This window comes from Urocitellus parryii, chromosome 13 (assembly GCF_045843805.1).
Source record: "Urocitellus parryii isolate mUroPar1 chromosome 13, mUroPar1.hap1, whole genome shotgun sequence".
In the NCBI taxonomy this organism is placed as follows: Eukaryota; Metazoa; Chordata; class Mammalia; order Rodentia; family Sciuridae; genus Urocitellus; species Urocitellus parryii.
In genome coordinates, this window is record NC_135543.1 from 25073616 (window position 1) to 25095723 (window position 22108).

General features: G+C 48.4%; 1 protein-coding gene and 1 long non-coding RNA gene across 3 annotated transcripts in view; one reads left to right on the forward strand and one right to left on the reverse strand.

Annotated features, from left to right (window-relative positions):
- The window catches only part of Ctif (cap binding complex dependent translation initiation factor), a 262414-nt gene extending 261812 nt beyond the window's left edge, over positions 1 to 602 (reverse strand). For both annotated transcript variants that reach the window (XM_026393788.2, XM_026393787.2), the window contains exon 1: positions 407 to 602. The gene's annotated coding sequence lies outside the window, so the exon portion shown is untranslated. The remainder of the gene's footprint in view (positions 1 to 406) is intronic.
- A 5671-nt stretch (positions 603 to 6273) lies between these two features.
- On the forward strand, positions 6274 to 14406 carry LOC113186362 (uncharacterized). The gene is made up of 3 exons (XR_003301271.2): positions 6274 to 6378; positions 7396 to 7735; positions 14321 to 14406. It is a non-coding gene; the product is annotated as an uncharacterized LOC113186362 (long non-coding RNA).
- Positions 14407 to 22108: the final 7702 nt, after the last annotated feature.

The window sequence follows — 22108 nt, forward strand, 5'->3', positions numbered from 1 at the left end:
TTCCTCCCCCCCGGGTCGGAACCCGGCACATGACAGCAGCTATACGGTGCCGCTCCAACGCGACTCCGCTCCAACCGACCGTCCCCCAAGAACCCCCCTCCGCTCCGGAGCTCCAGGGCCACGGCTCCCCACCGGGCGGGGAAAGGGGGCAGAGAATGGGACAAACCCAGGGACGGGGCGAGATCGTAGGGTGCAGTCCCCTACAGAGAGAGGGAGGAGAGGGACGGTGGATGGGTGCGGACAGCCGGCTCGCTGAGGCGCAGGGAGGGGGAAGGGTGCTAATTGTTTGGGGCGGTTTTCCAGGATTTATCTATAAGCTCGCGCACGTCACGCAGCCCTCCTCCCGGGTCCCCGAATCGATCGGCAAGCTGGAACGACTAAAGGAGGACGGACGAGGGATGCTCACCTCGGGTTTCCTCTGGTCGCCGCGCCAAGCCCGCGTCGGGGGTGGGGGAAGGGGACAGGGAAGGGGAAGGGAGGGACCAGGCTCCCGAGAGCCTACTCTTGCCTCGAGTTCGGCGCGTCCCAGCTGCGGAGGGGATAGGGCGCCCCGGCGCACCGATCCAGCCGAAAGGGGAGGGAGGGAGGGAAGGGAAGGAGGGAGGGAGGGGCGGGTAGGGGGGAGGGAGTAGAGGAAGGAAAAAAAATGCTCCCGGTTCTGACACAGGGAAAGAGAATGTAGGAGAGTGACGTCCAGGCCCCGCCTCCCCCTCCGGCCACGTGCAAAGACTTGAAAGGGAAGAGAGCGGAGGGAGGCCTGCTGGGTAATGTAGTTCGCCTTTCTTTCCCGGGATGGCGGGCCCTGGAGAGCCGGGTGTCGCCGGGACGCCGGGGATGCCGCCTGAGTCGCCGAGACAGCCCAATCTAGCACTGCCGAAACAGGTCGCCCAACGATCCCCTGCGCTGGCGCAGGCCTGGGTGGCGACCTCTACAGTGGGGGCGGAAGCGCGGTCCAGCCTGGCAGGGAAACTCTACATTTAGAGTCAAGAAAGCTCCAAGGATGAGGACTTAGGCGCGCAAAGTGCAAAGCCTGTTCTAATGGCAGAAAAAAGAGAGCTTTGTGTAAGCACTGGGGGCGGGGGGGGGGGGCAAGTGGCTTTATTAATGCTGCATTCAGTGCCACCGTCGGTTATTGAGATGCATATGTTATGATTAACATTTGCGCATCTCTGTGGCAGGGGCGGGATGTTGTAATTAGATATGCACTTTGCAACCAATTATTTTCCATTGGCCATGCTAAAGACTGGGACATGGTAGCTACAAGAATTTGATGCAGTGCATAATCCAGTCATCCCTTAACCAAATCACCACAGTTTTGCTTAAAACTGAACTTGGCACGGAGGCCTTCAAGAGAATTATGATATTGTAGCTTCACCAGGCAGGGGTGTCAGGAAGGCATTGGAGGAACTGGGATATATAGAACATACAGAAATCCATTTACTGATTAGTTCTCATAACATTTGGTGAACACTCCACATAGACCAGGCACTCCTGTTGTAATTAGATACAATAAGATCCTCAGTGTGTGCCCTCAAGTTCAGTCTAGTATAAGAGCCACCGTCAGTGAAAGTATAGGGGATAGTCAACACTTAACATAGGGATAAACTCAAAGTGCTATGGAACCCCTGGAGGAGGAGCCAAGAGGCTCTGGGAATGCTTCCTGGAGGAGGTGGTACTTGAGCAAAAAATTGCTAAGATTTTTGACAAAGAAAAAGGAAGGGGCTGGTATCTCACTAAGGCCACAGGGCACAAAGCCTCCAAATGTGAGGGAAGAAAGCTAATTGTGAAGGCCCTGGAGATTTGGCAGGACAGAGAAGGGGGCAGGTTGTTGGGGGAGAGGTTAGTGCAGCCATCGGGGCTGGCTAGAGGGTGAATGTGGAAGGCAGAAGGAGCCTGGGACAGGATCCCCAGAAGAGGTGGGGCTTGGCCTGGGCTGGAAGGATGGGATTTTGTTTAGTATGGAGAGCTGGTCTTCTGGGCTTGGGACCCTGAACTCACCCAGACATTGGTGGAAAGCAAAGAACCACGTAGGTCCACATCCTGTGGAGGGAGGCTCATTGATTCTTGGACTCAAGGTCAAGGTGGGTGTCTCAGCCCCCAGCTCCCCGCTCCCCAGCTGGGGGAAGGCAGTGGGTCCAGAGACTTCAGCAGAGCTCCTCCTTAGCCAAGAGCTGGCAAAAGGTGTAGTGGGTATCTGAAGGCAGTTGTCTGGGTGCCAGGCCCAGCCCTCCCCGACCACCGAAGGAAGGCATTTACGCACACCTGACTCCTCCTGCTGGGTTGTGCCTCTTAGCATTTATGCCTCATTGGCTCAGCAGTGAGTTATTTTTATGCTTTAACATCTGGACAATTTCCTGGGTTTACCAAATATTAACTAATAGTACTGGATTCTCTCCTTTCAGCAAATTCTCATTTCCTTACCTCGTTGTCAGTGCAGTTCTGCACATTGTGTGATAGGCCGCCATCTGCAAAGAATCAAGAATGCAATTGTCTGGGTCTTGGCTTTGCTTTGGCTTTAAACCACACCCCCAGAGGTGAGGAGAGGCCGAGCAATGTGTAGAATGTGAACTATCTGTGGAGGGCAGGCCCCACAGGGGGGCATGGGCCTGGGTGAACCAGGCAGTACGGACAAGGGCTCTCAAGTTAGCCTGACCCCTAGGTGTCAATCCCCAGCATAATCCTTCCCGCTTCTGCAACCTTGGGAAGCTGACTTAACCTCCAGGTGGGGTGACCTTTGGCATCTTACTCAACAGCTTTCTTGACCTTGTGAGAACCATGATCATAATGTACTTCAGTTGGACCTGTCACCTGGAAGGTGCTCAGTAATGGTCGAGTCTTTCCATTCCCAAGGTCTTTGAGGCCAATAAGATTGAGCCCTGAATTTTCCATTCAGCAGACTCAGACCAGCAGAACCTGTGTCCTAGGAAGGGAGCCCAACGTGGGCTGGGTGGAGCCTCCGTGCTAATGTGGGAAATAAGTTAGGTTTGTCCTCAGGGAACCTTGGCCCAGTTCTAGTCTTGGCCTACTACCACTCCCTCCCATCAGCTGATTTATATTCTCCCCCCTCCCCATTCTGCTTTCCAAAGACCCCCATACTGAGTCACCCCACCCAAGACTGCCTGTCTGGACGGGGCCCTGAAATCCCACATTGCTATCTATCAAATTGATCTCCTGCTTTTCACGTCCTCAGAGCCGGCTCTCTGCTTTACCTCCAGTCTAATAAGCCTTCACTAACCTTCCCAAGATCCTCTGCTCTGACCCTGATGTTTTTGTCTCTTCCTGAAAGCTCTCCAGAGCAGCCTCTAATGATGGGCGTTTCTGGCTAGAATGGGGACTGTGGGAGGAAGGCTCTGTGGGTCCTCAAACTGAAGCTCCCAAGTAGGAGGCCGGGGTTTAGGTGGCCCTCCTCTGAGACTGGGCCTTCCCAAATTGTAGCTGGCCTTGACCCAACCTGCAAGCTGGAGTCAGAAAAGCTGCTGGCTGCCGAGTGGAGGAAGTAGGGGTCTTGGGGGGAAATGACACTGGCATTGGGTAAGCAGAGCGTCGAGTATCCAGGAATTGCCTGACTTGTCACACCTAAGAAATGAAGACCAGAAGATTTGCTTCTCCTAATCACACGTGCCTCAGACAGGAGCAAAAGGAAATATTTCTCCTTTCTTCCCGTTTGGTCTCTCTGCTCCCTCCAGGGCCTTTCCAGGGAGAAAGCACCCCCATTAGTCCTTACATTTATTTATTTTATTTTTTTTGTCCTGGAGATGGAACCCAGGGCCTCACACATGCTAAGCACATGCTCTACCACTGAGCTGTGTCCTTGCCCCCTCACCTTGATTGAAGGCCTGGTGGGCACCCACCAGAGTCCTGAGGATGAGAAGCCACCTGCCTGCAGGAATTGAAAGACCAGGCTGACACCCAGGAGACAGATGAACTGCCCCATGGCAGGAGGGTAACTTTAAAGTGGACTAAGGCCTGCAGTGCTCAGAGAAGGCTGGAAGGAGGGAGGTACTAGAGGCACCGGATCTTCCCATCGGGAGGAGGCCAGCATGGCCCAAGTCCCTGCCTTGGCCTGGAAGCCCTGAATGAGTCTTGGTGGGAGCAAGAATGGCTTCACTGTGCCTTTTGGTGACTGATGACCTCGCAGGAGGAGGAGGTTGCCAGTCTGGTGTCTGTGCTGTGTTACTGTGGTGTCGGCCTAGAGAGATAACAGCGCCGTAGAACCGGGTTAAATTTCACCCCTGCCTCCTCTCAGCTTCCACTGTACAACCTCAAAGACCATTGCCCGAAAGGCAGATGCAAAGTGATTGTGGAAGGTGACATGGGTGGTGGAGGAAGGGCCATAAAGAGAGAAGGATAAGCTTAAGGAAAGCAAAAGTGAAATGAGAAATAAACTATGGGTATTCACGGGGAGCAGGCCATGCATGAGGGGTGGCCAGGCACCTATGGGGTCCCAGGTTCCACCTGCCCCTGTCCTGCGGTGCTGTATCTCCTCCATCCGGCCTCAGTTTCCACACCTGTAAAATGAGATAGTGAGACTCTGATCTCTAAGATTATCTCCACATCTGAAATTCTCCTTTCAAGAAGTTGACAGTCTCATTGGCAAAACAAGCTGTGACATTGAGAAGCCCCAAAGATGAATTTTAAGCTGTTTCCTTCCAGTGGAGCAGGGTTTGTGATATTCATTAAACAAAGCCCTAAAGTCCACGAACATAAAGCAAGCAGATCTTGTCTTGCAACATTCAAGGACAGTAAGTCTGAAGGCTGTGAGTCATCGGACATTCCTCAGGTCCCTTGGAGTTAAAGGTCAGAACTCCCAGGCCAGTGGCATGAGAGCCATCCAAAGCCTTGTCCCTGGAGAGGCATGGAAAAAGATACACTCCACATCTCTTCAAGACACAAGTGTCCTTGTTTCCAGGCTGTACTCCAGAAAAATGGACTCCCTCACCTCAGGGAGGGCAACCAAGGCTAAACTGACCTGCCCTGTACCCCTGATCCAAAGGCCCCATTGGCTAGGCTGGCCTGGCTCTCTCGATCTGAACCAATCAGATTCACTCTTGCAAAAATCTGAAGAATCAGACTGACAACTTCTGCTCCTTGGTGATGGGCCTAGGCTTTTGGACAGATGGGCCAGGTGCAAGAGGAAGAAGCAGTGCAGGGATCTGGAGCAGAAGGATGCAGGTCCGGGGAGATGTCTAGGGCAGCTTAGTTCCTAACTTTTCTAGTTCTTAGTCACTGGCTGCTTGACTGAGCCTTTCTCGAATCCCTGATTGTCCTGTGCCCTTATAGCCTCATCTTTGCCTTTCACTTGTGCTAGGTTGAGTGGGTTTCTATTCTTTATCATTCAAAGACCCACATCTAGAACTGTCTGAAAGAGACCAAGCACAGGGAGAGGAGTCAGTCCTCTGTAAATCCTCCAGGTAGGACTCTCTCCTCCTGAAAATGTCTTCCCTCTTCTATCTCACATTCTCCCTCTTCAACCGGTTTTTAATTTCTGTCTGCTAAAGTCTTATTCTGAAATGTCTGCAAAGTAATTTTGCCTGGAACCATCTGCAACCTCTAGATCCCCTTTCAAAGAAAGTAGCAAATATATTAATCGAGCAATTACTATTAGCCAGGCTGAAAGGGAAAGGCTTTTTGTGCTTTTTCTCATTTAGTTGACAGTGGGGGAGAATCTGAGGCTAGTGAGGGTGAAGAATTTGCTTTAGGGCACACAGCCAGTAGGTTGGTGGTGTGGGCCTGTGAGCCAGCAAGCTTAGCCACAGCCCTCATCTCAGACATCAGGGTACGCTTCTCTGACCCCCAGCAAACACCTCTCCTTCAGTGTAGGAAGCATTTGGGGACATTGTTATTTCTCACTAGTGCTTTAGTAATAAGGTGTCTTTTTCTTTTAAAATAAGGCTTCGAAGGTGTGTGTGTGTGTAGGTTTATGCATATTTGATGACTCAGATGATCCTATGCCATAGAACAGTGATCCTCTTCATCTACTTTATCTGTCACAAAAGGATTTAATCCCACATCCACACAATATATTTTCTTGGCTATTATTCATTTAATTTTTTATATGTTCACCAATAGAAGCATTTTAAATGATGTTCTAGGATGAAATAAATGTTCTTAAAATTCTAATTTTTTTTTTTTTTACAGATTAGTGATTCAAATGCCCTTTTGGTCTTAGGGAAGTTTACTTTTTGTCTATTTTTAACATAAAAGTCAATATCACAATGTTCTTTCTGCCCCTCTCCCCACTCCCTGACAGATTTGACAGCATGCACATCTGGGGCCCACACGCCACACTCTGAGATTTGAATGTTTGTCACACTTCCTAATTTTTTAATAATGAAAATAATTTCAGGAAATAATGAAGATAGAGCCAGCTAAATCTGAGTAAGTTTTTATGTCTGTCTTGACTTATTTATCACCTAGTATTTTTAACTTTTAAGATTTTTAGACACGTGACTTATTATGTATGATTATAATAGATAGCATTGCTTATGCATTTTGCATTCTACTTAATAAAATTAAAAACACATTTATTTCTGTGTTATTGAAAGGTCTTTATAGATATTTGAAAAATCACTTAAATAACTTTTTTTCTTAGTCTCAATACTTATGAAGTGCACACAACCCATTTACTCTTAAGAGATCATGAATGACCAGTACATTAAAAAAATTGGCATTAATTTATGCTTACGGAACCTCATAGGTTATTTCAGAAGACAGATGTATTTTATTATTATTATTATTATCATTTATTGTTATTATTTTGTGGTACGGTGGATTGAACCAAGGGGGCACTAAGCTACATCCCCAGCCCTTTTTAAATTTCACTGAGACAAGATTTCCTTAAATTGGCCTCCTAAACTCAGCCTCCTGAGCAGCTGGGATTACAGGTTTGCAGCACCATGCCCAAATGACAGATGCATTTTAAACAGAAATGGCAGTCTAAGATTCAAATGCGAAGCAAGCCAGATATATAACACAGACAGTGATTATTCAGGGAAAAAGCAACCGTAGAAGCTACGGTGTCAGGGTTAGATCCGCAGGACGAGCAGGCAGAGCCAAGCTTTGGCCACAGAATGTGCTGGGGTGAGCAGGGCTGAGGGCGGGGAACTAGTAGGCCAGGGGGAAGAGCACAGGGAGGAGGAGTCTGGCCAGCCAGAAAGGGAGTGCAGCTGGCTCCAGACTGGACTCCAGCAGCCCAGGAGCTGAATCTTGCCTTCATCTTTATAACCACTTGACCTTGGGCAACCTAATCACTCTGTTACCATTTCCTCTATGGACTTGGGAAATAGTAGAACATATCGCAGCAGGTTCCTCTGAGGATTGAAGGAGATCGTCTAAAGCACTTAGCATATAGTCAGGCTAGGTTTTATCTTTTGGTTATTTTTGTTGTTGTACCAGGCACAGACTGCGTGGGAAGGAGAAGGAAAAAATCGGACCAGTTATGCTTTATTCTGTGACCTCAGGAGGTGAAGTCGGTTTGCTGATAAGTGGTCATTCTGACAAACAGTACGGTGCGGCCTAGCCACGTGACCCCCTCCTGGCCTCAGCAGAGATCCCAGTGCCTTCCCTCCCCCGTCCCCGCTCTCAGCTTGACTTCTGGGGGTTCGGTGGAAGAGGAGCTGACCTCTCACCTCCCCTCACACGCGCAGAACCCAGGCACATGCCAGCTCTGTGTGTGTTTCGACGATGCTGATTATCAGATTTGCTGATGCCCTGCTTATTCCAGGAAGGACTGAAGGTAGGTTTCCAGTCCTCATAGGCACCTACCACAGGAAAGCAGAAGTTGGCACTGAAGTCACTTTGAGATGGCTGTTCCTTTTACAAAAGGAGTAAGCATCGTTTCTTTAAATAGCAGCTCACTTCAGATCTGATCCCCAAGTTCTGCTCCCCCAGCCTTCTCTCTGGCACATGCCTGCGGAGGGGTGTCCGTGTGGCTCAGGTGTTCCGTCACCTGCAGGAGTTCTCTCATATCTTCATCAGTTCGGCACTTGAATGAAGGGTGCACGCAGAAGCCTTTGCGTGAATTTTTGTGCCAGTGAAAACGATGGAATGGAATCTGGTCTCACCAGTGGGTCAAGGGAGGCGGCTTGGAGGAGGAGGTAAGGAAGTTTGCAGAAAAACTAGGAAAGATGTCTTTCGGCTGACGTGGAATGGGAGCCCATCCCAGGGGAAGAGAGCCATGTAGGGGACAGGCCAAGGCTGCCGAGCTCCTTGTAGGGCAGTGGCAGAAATGGTCAACCAGCCCAGAACCCCGGACAGGGCCGCAGAAGAGAGGGGAAGCAGGCTAGTGACAATTCTCCTGTCCCCTCCCTCCACACCCCTAGAAAACATTTTTGGTTTGACCCAGGGATAAGATTTGGAAGAGTCCCTTCTGCTATCCTTTATTGCAGGTCTTATCCAGCATACCCTTTCAGTGGACATGTCACCATGGCAACCTCATAGTCACTAGAGGGCATCTATAATTGGTAGAAAATGGTATTAATTTAGTTACAGGTAATTTTTTTTTTCTGGGAAGAGTTTTAGTCTTAGGCTACTTATAGTAAGTACTCTGATGTGATCTTCCTGCCCGAGCAGACTAATAATCACCTTGTAATTTAATTACGAAGCTGGCACCAGTGAACCCTTCTGCTCTCAACTGGGTTATAATTTTTGAATGCCAGCTTCTTGGGCAGGGCCCATCTCTGGAAGCTGTGGTTATCCTGACGCAGGTCTTAACCCAGGCTGTGCTTGAGGAAGCTACTCAGCCATGGAATTAGCTGGAGGGATCCTGGCGAAATGCAATCACTGTCTGAGTGGCCCACCCATCAACGGTGGGAAAGGAGAGAGAACTTATTTGCCCTCAGGAACATTCTAGCCAGTCTACATTGTCACTTTCCCTCCCCTGCTAGCTCCTTCCACCTGGAATGTTCCCATTTCCTAGGTATAGAAAAATCCCCTATTTTTACATTTTAAAAAACTTGTGCTAGTTTTTGCATAACATAAACATGGAGCATCTTAACCATTTTATGGGTGCAGCTGTGGCTTAACCACTTTCACATTGCTGTGCTACTATCAACCACCATCCCAACTCCTCCAGAATTCTTCATTTTATAAAATAGAAACTGTGTCCATGAAATAGAAATTCCCGAGCCTCCCCTGCCCCAACCCCTGGGCAGCTCCATGTTGCTTCCTCTCTTTGTGGGGTTGACTTCTATGGGAGCCTTACAGAAGTGGAAACCATAGAGGATCTGTCCTTTGGTACCTGTTTTATTTCACTTGACATAGTTTTCTGAAGATTCACCCATGTTTTAGCATGTGTCAGAATTTCCTTTGGTAAGGTTGAATAATATTCCAATGTATGTACATGGCATATTTTTTTAATCCACTTACACATTGATGGACACTTGGGTTGTTCTACCTATTGACTCTTGTGAACATGGGTGTAGAAATAGCTCCTTGAACTCCTGTTGTTTATTCTTTTGGATATGTGCTCAGAATGGCATAGCTGGATTATTATATTGGTAATTCTATTTTTAGCTTTTTGAGGAAAACGTATCCTGTTTTCCATAGTGACTACCCCATTTCACATCCCTACAACTGTGCCAAAGTGTTCCAATATCTCCACATTCTTTCCAACACTTGTTATTTTCCATTTGTTTGTCCTGGATAGCAGCCATCTTTATGGGGGCAAGGCATTGATTGTTTTTTAAAGGGAGGGCCTTCTAAATCCACCACTTAATGATACCACTATACTAATAGCAAAAATCACAGTAACTGACATAAACTGAGCACATAGTACTCCACATTATCTCGTGTGATCATTAAAGCAACCCAATGAGTAAAGCATGATCATCATTCCCATTTTACATATGAATAAACTGACACTCAGAGAGTTTATATAATTGCTGAGTTGCCCAATATCCCATGGCGAGGTAATCATGATGGAGGTGGACACTGAACTATAGACTCCTCAGCACAGAAAAAACCTTCTTATGGATGGAGTGGACAACTTGTAACTACACTGTTCTATACTTTTAAAATTTCATGACTTTCTGCTAGTGACAGTACGCAACAATAAAGAAGAAGAAAAAGGAAAACAAGAGGAAGAGGAAGAGGAAGGAGGAGGAGGAGAAAGAGGTGGAGGAGAAGTTATTGATGTTAAGGAAGAAGAAAGGAACTGAGTCAACCAAACATTCAGTTATAATTTCCATATGTAAGAAAAAACGAAAACCGTCAATATTTGAATGTTTCATATTCATAAAGAACTAAATTAGAGGGTGATTATTCATATAATGGAATTATTTGCTTTATAAAAGGATTCACTGGATTATCCACTTCTGTGATGAGCTTCCCTGTTCATTTAAAATAGGAATTAATTTATAACAATATGATGTATATATAGCTCCCCCAGAACACATCTATGGCTCAGCATGAGGCCAAATCAAGTTGCTAAAATGATTTTGATTACTGGGTAATGATAGTGGGGAATATTTGCTCACTTCAGCATTCAAGAATCCCAGCTAGGAAAGGCTTTGCTGGTTCAACTCTCAAATCACCGCATTCAATCTTGGTGAAATCATAAAGACCAGAGAAATGCCAAGGCAGGTGGAACAGATTATTAAACAAAAGGTTTGCAAGAAGTAATTGATGAAGACGCCTTAACAAGGCATAAATAACAAGACCCGCCCAACCTCCCTTGTCTTGCTAATGCTAAAAGAGCTAGCTAGAGGAGGGGAGCAACATAGATTTGTTTCACATTTGACAGTCTCTCCTGATCTTACAAGAAAGAAGAAATGCCGGTGGATAATAATATAACTGAAGGAGCACTTTCTTCTGGCTGTTTGATTGAGATGATAAACATATGTGGTGTGTTGGTGGAAGGATTTCTGTCCAGTCAATCAGCATGCAGTAAGCACACTCCTACCGTACCAGTTAGGAATTGTTAGTTTGCTGCTCATATCAGAGATCCAAATTATAGTGGCTTTAAAAAAGATTAAAAAAAAAAATTCTTCTCACATATACAAAACAAGTTTGGCAGCTTCTTATGGAACTCAGCGTACTCTTACCTTACAATCCAGTCATCGGGCTCCTTAGTAGATGCTCAAATGAGTTGAAAACTTAGGTCCACAGAAAAACCTGCATGCAAATATTTACAGTGTAATTGCCAAAACTTGGAAGCAACCAAGATGTCTCTCAGTAGGTGAGTGGATAAACAAACTGTAGTGCATCCAGACAATGGGATGTTACTCAGCAATAAAAAAAGTTACAAAATCACAAAAAAGACACCAAAGGCCTATAATGTATATTGCTAAGTGAAAGAAGCCCATCTAAAAGAGTTACATACTATATAATTCTGGAATACAACATTCTGGAAAAGGCAAAACTATACAATTAGTAAAATGCCAATGGTTGTGTTTGACTCCCAACACCACACACACACACACACACACACACATGCACACATACACAGGCATGTGTGCACGCACTCATGCACACATAGACACACACACACACACATGCACACATACACACAGAGGTGTGTGGGACAGGTAGGCATGGTCCAGAGGATTTAAGGACACTGTAGGACTCTGTATGATACTGTAACAGTGAGCACATGCTGTCATACGTTTGTCAAAACCCATAGAATGTGCCAAGAGTAAACCCTGATGAGAACCATAGATATTAGTATACAGTAATGCAGCAGGATTGGCTCGTCAATTATAACAAATGCACCACATAAATGCATGGTGTTAATACCCGGGAAACTGTGGGGGCTGGCAAGGGGGAATTGGGGGACTCTGTACTTTCTGCTTAATTTTCCTACAAATCTAAAAGTGTTCAAAAAATACAATCTATTAATTTTTCTTTGTTGCACAGTGTCAGACATCTGTAATCCCAAGCTGCTCGGGAGGCTGAGGCAGGAGAAGCGCAAGTTCAAAGCTAGCCTCAGCAACTCAGCAACAGTGAGGGACTTAGCAACTCCGAGAGATCCTGTCTCTGAATAAAATACAAAATAGGGCTGGGAATGGGGCTCAGTGGTCGAGAGCCTCTGAGTTCAATCCCCCGTAGCAAAGAAAGAAAGAAAGAAAGAAAGAAGAGAGAGAGAGAGACAGACAGACAGACAGACACCAAGAGAGAATGCAGCCCAGTGGTCTCAGGTTAGGGTGATGGCCCCGTGTGTGACAGGATCCAGCTGCTTCTCTTTCAGCTTTACCTTCCCCAGGGTGTGGCTTCTGCCCTTAAGCTTGGCTCATGGTCATCCAGTGGTGACTTGAGCTCTGCCCTTGGAATATCATCTTACAGTAGAGGGATGGGAAGAAGGGCAGAGGGACCCCCGTTCCCCTGCCAAGCTAGTCCCATGAAGGAGACTTCTCCACTGAACACAGACTGCGTGTTAGACAATCCTAAGGAACTGTTGACTCTGCTGGGTATGGTATTGGTATTGTGGTTGGTTATATTATAAAGACAGTTTTCATCTCTTGGAGAGACACACTGAATTATTTATGAGTGGAGATGATATAGCATCTGGCCTTTGCTTTACATTAGTCTGGAAGGAAAAAGAAACCCCAGGTGGAAGGATGGATGAAACAAGAATGGCCAAGTGTCCATCGCTATTCCGACTCTGTGAAGGCCATGGAGGCTCTGACACTAGCTTCTGTACTTTTGTACATGTTGGAGTTGTTTATTATGAAAAATCCAGAAAGAATTCACACACACAGTTCATTGGCAAGTCCCCATTTGAAGAGAGGCTGGGAAGTGGATTTTCATCTGGCCATTTGTCACGCTCGGCCCCTCAGAGTCACGTTAGTGAGGAAGAAGGGGAATGTGGATGTCTGGTGGGCAATGGTCACGCTTTGCCACGTGCACTCATTAATAGAGCATAGAAACTGCTACTCTGGCACCATCTTTGAATCAGAAGGCATCCTGCTGGCCGAACCACATTTTTCTTTTATTGGCAGGATAGCCTGTGAGCTAGACTTGCCAGTAGACTTAATCATGTCCTCATTCTCACTACCTAGAACATTCTCCTTGAGCTATTTTTCATTTTTCCCTAGCCTTTTTTTTTTTTTTGGTGGGGGGGGATATTGGGATTTGAACCCAGAGCCACAGCCACAGCCCTTTTTATATTTTATTTAGAGACTGGGTCTTTCTAAGTTGCTTAAAGCCTCACTAAGTTGCCGAGGCTGGCTTTGAATGCATGATCCTCCTGCCTCAGTCTCCCAAGCCACTGGGATTATAGGAGTGTGCCATCATGCCTGGCTTCCCCTGGTCCTTTCCTGGTTTTGTACTCTGCACTCTCTAGGATTCAGTCTACAAGCTGCATTCATTAACTGCCTGCCCCTTCCCTCCCCCTCCTTGGTTTCAACTCCCTTCTGAGTTCTGACATCTCCTGTGCTCCCTCCACCATAGTACTTATGCCTGGATTTGTGATATCTTTTCATTTATTTATCTCCTTCCACCACTGACTATGTACCCCTGAGGATAAGTGCCATGGCTAATTTGCCTTAGTATCTCCAATACCTACTGAAGTACCTGGCACAGAATAAAACTCATGAATTGGATTATAGCACTAAACCTTGTAATAGCAGTCATATTATCAATAATAGCAGTTAACCTCTCTTGCATATATAATATGTGCCACATTTTTTTACATGCATGATTTCATAGGAATCCTCATAAGACTCCTGTGTGATTGCTATTCTTATCATGTCCATTTTACAAAGGAGGAGACCAAGATGTGGAGAGGTCATTAATTTGTGGAGTTTGTAAGAGGTGGAGCCTGAATTCTGACTCAGGATTGTCTGATGCTTCAGGGTAAAGGTGTGGTTGTCTTCCTTTACACCTCTGTGAATCCATTGCTCCTGTTGCCAGTGGCTGACCTCAGGATGCAGTGTATAATAGGACCGGAAGCATATGACCTGGGTGCTGGACCATTTCCTTATTTGGTAATGAGGGCAGACCTGGCTTGCAAGCATGGCCCCACCCTCTGCATAAGACTATAAAAGGGCACTCCTACAGTGTGAGTCCTCCAACTTGGTGAATTCATCCCTCAGTGTGGTGTGTGGAGAGGTCTACAGTGACTAGGATAGGTGACCATTGCACTGGTCTCTGAGCATGCAGGGAGACAGGAGGCTTGCCTTTGCATGGATCCTCTACCAGGGCTTTGGCCAGCAGGGTTCCTGGTTGGGGGTGGCAATCCCAGGCAAGAGGCTCTGTGAATTGAGGGCCCCCATTGTGTTCTACAGGCTGTGTCCTGGTGCAGGGCTTGCATGGAACACAGTGCCAAGTGCATGGTCTCAGGTCCCGGGTAGATTGCATCTGTGGATTCCCTCTCATCCTTCAGGCAAAGGGTGGCAGACACAGAGGAAGTATTCCGTCCTGCATCTCTCACTCTGAGGCACTTCTGTTGACCAACACCAGTGAGAAGGGAAAGAAGAGAACGGCCCAGCGTCATGCTGCTTCCTGACTTCTGTTGCTTCCAGCAGCATCAAACCGCCAATTCCCCATCCCCACACACGGGCATGATCGGTTTCTTTCCCCCGGTTCATGCAGTTTCCATTGCTGCACTGCCACCCCATCCACCTCTAGTCCTCTGTGCATCCGACACTCACCCATCCCTTCCTCCTGGAGTCTGATTGGGCTTCTTGCTCTTCCCTCCCTAAAATACCCTATGTCTCTATATTCCAATTAGGGCCCTGCAGTTTGTGGGCTCTCTGAGGCTGCTCCCCATAGATGACAAGTCTTAAAATCATACATTTGCTTTATTCTCTTCCGAGGGCCCAGAACCTGGGCCCAAAGATGTAGGGGCTCAATAAATAACAATATCTTGCTTTTATCTAGCACTTACTATGTGTCGGACAGCATATTAAGTATATTACCAGCATTGGATCATTTAATTGTCACAACAGATGGAGAATCTAGCACTAATATTATCTCTGTTTTACAGATGAGGACTTACAGGATTAGGAAGGCTAAATGAATTGCCCAGCAAAACCCAGGTAGGAAGGGCTAGAAATGGAGCTCTACATTCAGACATCAGGGCTCCATACACTTAACTCCTGGAAGATCCTCTTTCCTGGAAGTAAGAAATTTAGGAATAAATGCTTTTTATGAGCTGTATGATCCATGTTAAAACTTAAATATTTCTTGGAGTGAAATAAAAGCCCAGAGATTCAACTTTGGAGATGAGGAAAGGTCGTTGTCTCCAAATATCTGCTAATCAACTCTGCAAATATTTATGGAGTTGGATGTATTGTGAGCCCAGAACTGTGTTAATAGCTGGGGGGCTTCCTGCCTTCGAGAACTAGTTAATGTGGCTAAGAGGACACAGTAATGCAGCAGAGGGGACAGCCCCAGGTGGAGGGGGAGATGGTCAGCCTGCTGAGAGGACACCAAGTGGGACCGTGGGGCAGGAGCAACTGGAAGGGGTTCGCAGAGCCCAGAGCAAGCCTGGGCAAGAGCAGGCCGTCCTGGCTTGGACTTCCGGTGCTTTCCGGTGCTGAAATCATCTCTGTGATGCTCAGTTTCGACATCAGCTCCCTCTGCCTTCCTTTCTGTAGCTAAGAAGGAAAGCTGGGGTTCCCTGGTTGGGCTGGGACAGGGAAGGAGGCTGTTCCCCCAGTCCCAAAGAGCCGCCTCTGTGTCCCTGTGTCCCAGTGACTTTCTGGGCTGTCAGGAGAATGGTGCCTGTGTGAGGCTCCCCCTAATGGAACCCGGAGGGAGGCTGGCTTTTCCAAGCCCTCACCTCTCCATTCTCTCCCTGGGGGAGTCAGGGGATAATTGGGTGTTTTGTGCAGCCTCTAAGACACAGGGCCCTTTCAGCATGACCGTCCCCTGGGAGTGGCTATTTTGTGTCAGCTGCAGTTTTCCCTGGGCAGGGTAAAGCAGCAGTTCAAGCCCAGTGCAGCTGGGAATCGTACCTGGGTTTGGGGACTGTGGCCACATTCACAGTGACACAAAGCTGGGAACAGGGGAGGCTGTGACAATGACCACGGAGTGTAACCTTAGGACGAGACTCCTTTCTTCCTCCTCTGGGGGAAGCTGTGCAGGATGGTGAAGTGGTTGCCTTCTACCCTTGGAAAGTGGGGCAACCTTGACCATGGCCTCTGCACCCAGCTACCTTCTTCCTCTTCTCTCCTCCATCATTCAGCACCCTCGGTCTCCCTCCCCTTCTCTCCTCCAGCAGAGGCTACACCCAGAAAGAGCCTTGCCACCCTCACTCACTGCTGTGGAGAAGAAGAAACCATCCAAACAGGAATCAGGAGCTGAGGGTCTCAAGCTGGCTTGGCCACCTGACCCCCCAAGGCCACCGGGCTCTGGGACCCTGCACAACTCCTCTTTTCTTCCCCTAGATCTCATCTTCTCATGAATAAAGTCAGGAGAGGGGCCAGGAGGGATTAGGTCAGCGGTCCTCAATCCCTGTTGTCCACTGGAATCATCTAGAGAGCTTTAAAAAATACAGTGTCCAAGATCCAACAGAGACCAGTTAAATCCAAATATTTGAGGGCAGAGTCAAGGAGTCAGTGTATTTTAAAAGCTCCCTAGGAGCCATGCACGGTGGCCCACGCTAGTAATTCCAGCCATTTGGGAAGTTAAGATTAGAGGATCGAAAATTCAAGGCCAACCTCAGTTACTTAGCAAGACCCTATCTCAAGATTTAAAAAAAAATAGCAGAGTGTGGTGGCATACACCTGTAATCCCCATCTATAATCCCAGCATCTTGGCAGGCGGAGACAGGAGGATTGCAAATTCAAAGCCAGCAACTTGGTGAGGCCCTAAGCAATTGAGCAAGACCCTATCTCTAAATAAAAACACAAAAGGGCTGGGAATGTGGTTCAGTGGTTAACTACCTCTGGGTTCAATCCCTAGTAATGAAAATAAAATAAGCATAAAAATCTTCTCAGGAGCTCCTCATGGGAAGCCAGGCTTGAGAAGCTCAGAGCTGGAGATCTCCAACACTGTGATTAGAGATGATTCTTAGATGATAGACCTCTGCATTAGCCTTATCAGTAGTATTGGCATTTTATATCCCATTTCAGTTGGCGAAATCAACTTACTGATTTTCTTTTCTCGTAAGCACAGGAAAAAGTGCTGTCATTTTTCTCAAGAGTCTTTCTAGACACCAAAGTAGTGTGACATCCTGAGTCTCCCTTTCAGAGTGGCTTTAACTGCCATCAGCCTCACCTACTGTAAAAGTTCCAGACCCTGTGATGACCCAGCTATGCCACTCCTCAGCATTTGTCCCGAAGAATCAAAGCCACCATCCTACAGTGATACCTGCACACACACGTTTATAGCAGCACAGGTCACAGCAGCCACTGTGGCACCAGCCCAGGTCCATCAATGAACAAATGAATAAAGAAAACGTGGTGTGTATCCACAATGGAGTTTTATTCAGCCATAAAGAAGAAGAAAACTATGTCATTTGCAGGAAAATGGATGGGACTTGAGAGCATTATTCTAAGCAAAATAAGCCAAACTCAGAAGGTCAAGGGTGGTGTGTTTTCTCTCCTATGTGGAAGCCAGAGAGGAAAAAGGAAAGGTAGGTGTTGGAGGTGGGGGATCTCATGAGGATCGATGGGCGATCAGTAGACCAGAACAAAGGGAGGAGGGGGAGGGAGGAGGGGAGGGGAGGGGAAATAATGGGAAATGATATCAGACAAATTATATTGTTGTATCGTGTGCAGGTACAAATGTGTAACAACAGACCCCACCCTATGTACAACTATAATGCACCAATAAAATATGTGGGGGAAAAGTTCCCAATCGGAAGCAACAGTAGGGAGAAGGATATTCAGCACATTGGCCAGGGGCTTGTTCAACCCTCTCAGCCGAATTCTTTGTGCTTAGAAGACGCAGCCCTATCCTCAGGAGTCCGCAGTCTTGCTGGAGAGTGAGTCAGACTCTCTTACGTGCCATTACAGGTCTTCTATGCCTCACTTCTAGCCATTTCTGGGGTGAACAGAAAGGGGCTCCAACCAGCTTGTGACAGGGCCCACCCAACAGTGTGTCACCTCAGACCTATACTGAACACCCAGGGCCCTGAGTCAAAGCAGGTGGGACCCCCACTGCTAAGCTGGGTCTCGGGATCTGCCAACCCCTCCCCACTCCTTCTTTGGAAGTTTCTAAGAACTGCTAAACATGAACTGTGACCTGCCTGGACCTGGGCCCATTTTCTCCCAAGGTGTACACACACACACACACACACACACACACACACAAATGTGCACACACACATACCATGCAAGGGTCAACTGGACGTCCGTCAGAAGGAGTTCCACCTCTTGAGCCTGTGTGGGTGGACCCAGGGCCCAATTCCATTGAGGTCAAGGTCACCCTGTGGAGATGTCACCCAAAGATGATCACGTTCTTGCTTCCAAGAGGCCCTTCTGAACCACATGGTGACATCCTGGTCTCCCTGCTGGGGCCTCCTTGTGGAAACTCTGCTCTCTGGCTCTCCCTGCAGGCCTTTTGCCTACTGGCCCTTCTGATGGCTGGATGTGGCAGGCGGGGGTGAAACCCACCCTGAGAGAGACCACATTCTAGGATGCAGTGATTATAGCCCAAGAGTGCAAGGGACTGGCTGGAAGACGCGCTGTTCTGAGTTTATAAAGTTCAAAGGGGTAAGTTTCACATGTATGTCCTGAAAATGGGTCACTGTCACAGTCTCCTGCACACCCAGGCAAGACTCGAGTTTGTGGTCATCCATCATCAGTGAAGCCACTAACAGCCTCTGAATCACTGGAAGCCAAGATTCGCAGGCAACTGGGAAGATGACGCAGCATCCTGAGCTGTGATGTCACCATCACCTGCGTTAAGTGCAGGCGCTAGGTCTACAGTGTTTGGATACACCGGGATCTGAGGAGCTGTGGCACTGTGGGCAATGACAGCGTGGCCACTTTTGCTCAGGGAGAGAGACGATTAGTCAGGAATGGCGGGTTCCACAGGAATGAACAGGAAGACACTGCGAATATTCTTCCCGTGTACTGATAGGACAGTAGGCACTTATCTATTGTCCACTCCAGAATGTCATCGACGGATCGCTGTGTGGACCTGTGAAATCTGTACATTTCACAGGCTCATTTTTAAGTGACATTGTGTATAAGGCTGGGGCTCTGCAGGACGGTCCTGCTTGTCCCTCTCACATCCCGTCCTGAGGTTGCTGGGTGCTGCCCTGTGGGGCTCCTGACAACTCACCCAGGGCCCTCCTGCCTGTGAAGTTGGGAAGTGCAGGTGAGCGAACACCCACCCCCAAGGGGGCAAAACTGACGGGTGCTGTCCCCCTGTCGCCCAGAGGGACCATCCTGGGTGTGTTTCATAGGATTCCCAGGGGACCCGTGCGGCCAGCCAAGTTACCTAGACCAAATCTGCAGTGGACCCTGGTGTCCATGCTTTCTCCTGCTCTGCTTTTCTCCCCCCGTCCCGGCTCTCACTTCCTGAAATCACCTCCTCCCATAGGGCACTTGCACGTAAGCACTGGTCCTCGGCTCTGCTTTCTGGGCACAAGGGAGACCCCGCGACAGGCGGGCCCAAACAGGATGGACGGCAAAGAAGTACATCCCGAGAGCTTGGCGGTCTGCTCTGAGCTGTGTGGTTTTCGACGTGGAGGCTGTGAATCCAGTCCACCTGGAGGTCGGTCCCTCTCCCAGATCCGAGATTGGACTCACAGCGGGGAGGGGGTCATTTCTTACAGGGAGTCGCTGTTCCTGTGGGAGTGTGTGGCTAGAACTTTCTGAGAGGGCTTGCAGGGGACATTTTCAGATGTCCCACAATCACCTGGATCCTCTGGCACTGGCCTTGTGCTCCATTCCCTGGGGACCTGTTAGGCAGGGTGCTGTGACTCAAGCTGATGGGAGAGGGACCGTGGCACCTAGTTCCAATGCCACCATTCCCACGCATCTGCGTTCCCCGTGGGTGGGATGGCATCCTGGCTGTGGTGGCCCCTCCGGACCTCCCCTCGCCCCTCCCCTACCTCCCCCTTGTGCCTGTCAACTTCCTGATAGTGGCCAAAGCCTGACACGTGGCAGGACAGACTTTCTGGGGTGGTTCCCGGGAAGAACGGGGTCATGTTGATCGGGGAGGGACAGCTCTGCTTCTGCTACAAAGACAACCCCTCCGTCAGCCCGACCTGCTCCGACAGCCCTTTGTCTGCAGCTCGAGCTCTGCCAAGCCCTGGCCACATCCTGCCGCGCCTGATTAACAAAGCCGGGGCCCACTTTTCTGTTTCTGGCCAATAGAGAAAGAGCCGACTGCCGGCGACCAGGGGCTGCTTCCCTGCCAATGGTGGGGGTGGCAGAGGCAGGAGTCTTCAGCCGGGCAGTTTGGACTGGCACGCGGCCTCACGCGGGGCCGGCGGCAGGTGTTCCAGATGGCCGCCTGAGTCTGCTCATCTTGTCGCCAGCTTTGTTTATGTTCCACTGCCCTCACTGTCCCCGTGCAGGCAGACCTAGAACAGCAGCAGACGGCTGGCTGCAGCTGTGGTCTAAGGCATATTTCTTTTGGAAAGGAGGACAGATGAGAGGACATTACTGTGGAAAGGGTTTCAGAGGAGAGGAAACTGGACTGTATGACAGTTCTGGAATGTCAGTTATGAACTCATGACCGGCACGCATTTCTTTCTTCCTTTTTTTTTTTTTTTTTGGTACCCGGGATTGAACTCAGGGGCATTCAACCACCGAGTTACACCCAGCCCTATCTTGTATTCTATTCAGAGACAGGGTCTCCCTGAGTTGCTTAGGGCCTCACCATGGCTGAGGCTGGCTTTGAACTTGAGATCCTCCTGCCTCGGCCTCCCGAGCTGCTGGGATGACAGGCGTGGGCCACTGCACCAGGCCCATTCATGCATTTCTTAACCACAGGGATACGTTCTAAGAAAGGCGTTCCTAGGCAATATTGTTGTGTGCAGTTGTAGAGTAATTCCACAAATCAAGATGATGATGATGACATCACCAGGTGACATGATCTTATGGGAGCTCCGCTGTACATGTGGTCCATCATTGACGGAACCACCCTTCGGTGGCACATGCCTGTGTTCTAAAAGGAAGTTTATATCACAACCGATTTGAAGTGAAAACTAATACAGAAAATCTCCAATGATTGGTCCCTGATCCTAGAGGCCACACTAATTGATTTAACTAAAATGTGGAGTGTCATGATTTCTTTCAAATGAAGTTCAACAAGAGGCAAAAGTAATGGAGGCAAGAGAAATCAGAACAGTGGTTACCTCTGAGAGGAGTTTTCTGGGAAGGGACAGGAAGGAACCTTCTAGAAATGTTCTATATCTTGATGTGGGTGGTGGCTATGTAGATATATTTATATGTGGAGACTCATCGGGATATACACTGAAGATTAATATATTCATGTGTGTGTAAGAAACCTCAATACAAAAAAAAAAAAACAACATTTTTGGAGTCTCCCCCGCCCCCCGGGCGCTGCACTAAGTATTCAGAAAACATGTTTTGTGAAGCAGACAATCAGGCAATTCTAGGGTGGTGTCTTAAGGGCATCTCATCAGGAAGCCCAGGCTGCCTGTCTATTTCGATTCCTCCTCCAGGAGTAACTGAAGACTGAGGCTTAGCCGGGAGGCCTCTCTGCTACCCAGATAAAGGTGACCACGGCCCTGGGGTTCTAAGTAGAAGTGCCTAGGGGACATCTGGAAGAGCACCTAAAGGGAGTCTTCATCCTTTGCCTTTCCTGGTTGTGTGCAGTGGGGACCAAATGGTTGCATGTACAGCTGCCATTTTGGATTCAGGGGTGACCTTGAGGATGAGAATCGTCAAGTGAGGATGTTGAAGAAGTAAGTGAGGGAAAGGTCCCTGGTGACCTGATGGAACTGCCATGCCAGCCTCAGGCCACCTCCTTCCAGACGGTTGTTTCCGTGAGGGAGTAAACCCGTGAGCTTCGACGTCGACTCGCTGCCCACCTAACCTAATCACAAGCTGCGATACAGGTAAACACAGGGCTCTCCGGGAGACAGCCTGGCACTAACTGGGCATTGGCCGCAGGCTGCGGTCAAAGGGAATTTCTTAGAGAAGGTGCCCTTGAGATGAGTCCTGAGAGCAAGAGAAATTTGGCTGAGAGATATAATGAGTTTTTAAAGATGTTATGGGAGTCCCACATGGGTATGGAAACC